This window comes from Triticum dicoccoides, chromosome 5A (assembly GCF_002162155.2).
Source record: "Triticum dicoccoides isolate Atlit2015 ecotype Zavitan chromosome 5A, WEW_v2.0, whole genome shotgun sequence".
Classification (NCBI taxonomy): domain Eukaryota; kingdom Viridiplantae; phylum Streptophyta; class Magnoliopsida; order Poales; family Poaceae; genus Triticum; species Triticum dicoccoides.
This window is the reverse complement of record NC_041388.1, coordinates 593,723,861-593,727,208: the sequence shown is the minus strand read 5'-3', so window position 1 is coordinate 593,727,208 and position 3,348 is coordinate 593,723,861. Positions and strand designations below refer to the sequence as shown.

The 3,348-nt window shown below is 47.3% G+C and overlaps 1 pseudogene; it reads right to left on the bottom strand.

Annotated features, from left to right (window-relative positions):
• Positions 1 to 1,445: 1,445 nt before the first annotated feature.
• Positions 1,446 to 3,348, bottom strand: part of LOC119300092 — a 4,113-nt pseudogene continuing 2,210 nt past the window's right edge.

Here is a 3,348-nt window from a genome sequence, read left to right as displayed (position 1 = left end):
AGTGACCTTTGTTTTATTGAAGGTCGGTGGGAGAGGGGGACAGATGCATGTCTGATACTAGGCATGCAACTACAATCATAGCCCTCGACTGCAACTACATGTCTTACCACTAGTATTAGAGATGCATTAATTAATTTGTATTTTTTGTGTGAGTCTCTTTTTGCGTGAGGAATTGCATGTCTGCCACTAGGCATACAACTACAAATGTCGTTCGAACTGCAACACTGTCATGTTTTATGGGGGGTGCGACAGTTGCATATCTGCCAGTAGGAGGGGGTTGACCATCGTATCATTGTTTTATTTATTTTTCTTTGTTTTTTCATGATTGACCTTGAATACATTAATATTTATGTAAATATGCGATGAACTTTTCCGTAAACACATGATAAATTTTTGATTTAAATACGTGATGAACATTTTTATATTATGTGGTGAAAATTAAAAAAATGCGCGATGAACATTTCATAATATACAATGAATAATTTTATGAATACACAATCAAATATTTTTGTGTATATATACGAGATGATACAAATATAGGATGGCCATTTATACGCACGAAAACACAAACAATTTATAATTTTACAGAATATATAGATTATTTCACATTTTTAAAATTAATTTTCATAGTTTCTTTTGGATCTATGAAAAATGGCTGAAACATAACGTGAGCTGGCGCAAAACATTGATGGCCTATGTAAGGCAACTATTTTGCTGTAAGAACACATGCACAACCTTTTTTGTGTGGCCTATTTTGCTGTTGTAAAAAAACAAAGCCCAAGTAAGGGAGAAAGCCCACCAAAAAGAGAAGACAAGCTACGAAACATACCCAACGAGAACGACCCAGCCCAAATAGACAATCAGTCACGCATCTAAAACGGAAAACCAAACGAGTACTACGTACGTGAGGAAAACCTGTCGTAGCTTTTGATTTTGTACGTGTTGACGTCAGCCGACTGAGACTTGACAAAGTCTCAATCGACTGATATCTAGACAAACCCTAACGATTAAGGTCAGGAGGTGATTGTTCATATAATTTCCAAGGTTGTCTAAGGTGATGTTGGGGTTGTCCTATGGATCAAGATTAGAAAGAAAAACTTAAAGGTGTGCCTAGCCATACTTACGCTATCTCATCCTACTTTGATCTGAAAAAAGAACTTTAGAGTAATTCTTTACCACACTTTTAGATGATGTATAATATAGTTTAACTATGTTAAATGTATCGAGTTTGCACTAGTGAAAATATAAACCTTACCCCTTATTTCCAAGCATTGAGATATGATTTTACTCACTCTTATCACTGTTTACCTTGCTAGCCATATTTATTTGAAAAATATAAAAAATATTGTTATCATCCAAACTATCGATCTACAACTTAAGTTATCAATCTCTCCGCCGAATTAGTGCACTTATACAATCAATAACTGTATTAGGTGTGTTAGGGACACAATAAACTCCTTGTATTTGATTGTAGGGTTCTTTGAGAGAGAACAATTTCAACCTATGCCTCCCGCGAACTAATAAATCTTAAGTCATCCACTTGACGGAAGTTGTTGTCGTCCTATAATCTCTGGGGATTGATAAACCTTTCGACGGAGTCTTCCGAGCAAGAAATTGGGATTATCCACAGGTTACATTCCATGACACTGCAAATAGAGAATTTCTTTTGTTAAAAGCCACTAAATAAAGAACATTAATACAATATAAAGCATAAAAACATGTCTAAAACCAATCCAATGTTTACTGCATTTGACATGCATTATTATACTTAGGATATTATCAGGCTTAGGGGTGACTATTTAAGATATTATCAGGCTTAGGGGTGACTATTTTCAAATAAATATCAGCTTACATCGGTCCTAGGTGATGAACTCATCTCCTTTTGAGAACAAATCGCTTCTCGTTATTTGGCATGCATTGTTATAACAAGCGAACAAAACTAGTTAAGATATTATTAGGCTTAGCGGTGACTTATTTTCAAATAAGTATCAGCTAACATCGGTCCTAGGTGATGAACTCATCTCCTTTCGAGAACAAACCACTTCTCGTTTCAATGGTTTCACTCCTTTCACCAATCCTACACATATAATAACATAGCATACATTCATGGTTACGGAGCAGAAACATGGGAAACTAGTATTAAGATGTGCTTAGCTCAATTGGTTTAGCTTGCTAATACTTTTGCGCAAAAGTATTAAAGCAATATAGAGCAAGCAGTGAAGAGCAATAAGGGCATCTCCAGCCGCGCCCCAGGAAGGCCTCCCCAGACGTTTTTTTTGCGCCGGCGCCGAAAAATCGGCCCAGTCGCGCCCCCATGAGCCCGATTTTCGCCGGCTTGGGCCGAAAACAGCGCCGGCAGACCCAGGCCGAACCCGGCGCGCTGGGGGGCGCCCGGGGGCGCCGGGGCGAACTGTTTTGGCGCGAAACAGCCGCGGGCCCGCCGCGTCAGCGACTCTACCCTCTTCTCGGCCCTTCGTCGTCCTCATCGCCTCGTTTCCCGCGGCGAATCAATGCCAAAACTGCCGCGCTGTCGCGCCGGTCAGCCTGCGCCATTGATGCCTCACGGGCGGCGCAGTGAAGACCGGATGACGCGCGTCCCTCGCCCTTCCTCGCCCGCCACGCGTATTCACGGCGGCTCGCGCACGGGCGGCGCCTCGGCCTATATAAGACGCGCCCCAAAGCACTCGGCGACTCGTACTCTCTCGCCGCCGTCGTTCCTCCCTCGCCTCTCTTCGCCGTCGTCGTTCCTCCCTCTCCTCTCTCTTACCGTTTCCAGCACCCATGGCCGAGCGCTTCCCAGGCGACGGCGCGGCGGCGCAACGGCTTCGGCTGCCGCCATCTTCACGAGAGCGAGGCTCGCCTCCTTTTCGAGGTCGAGTACCCGGTCCCGCCGGACATGCGGGTACCCGGGGCGTGGAGGATCAGCGTCGGCGGCGTGCCGGTGCCCCCGATACCCACCGGCGCGACGCGGCGTGCGGAGATCGCACGCATCCGCTCGTCCCTGCCGCGTGCGGCGAGGGAGGGGCCACGGTACGTCCCCGACAGCCCGCTCTAGGAGCCCTACTTCCGCCGCCGTCACGCCGAGCAGCTCGAGGCCACCAACGGCGTTGAGCCCTCCGGCAGGCTCAACGCCGTCGGCCGGCGTCGGTGGTGGGGCGTGCCCGGGCGCACGTTGGAGGCCGTCCTCGAGTACATCGAGGGCGGCAACACGCCGCGCCTCGAGTACCCCGCTCCCCCGTCCTTCACACGCTGTCGGGGAAGCTCCTGGACCCCGAGGCGCATGGAGACCGGGGGGGGGGGTCCTCCTCCTCGTCCGGCGGCTCCCCCTGCCTCCACCTCCGCCCCGTC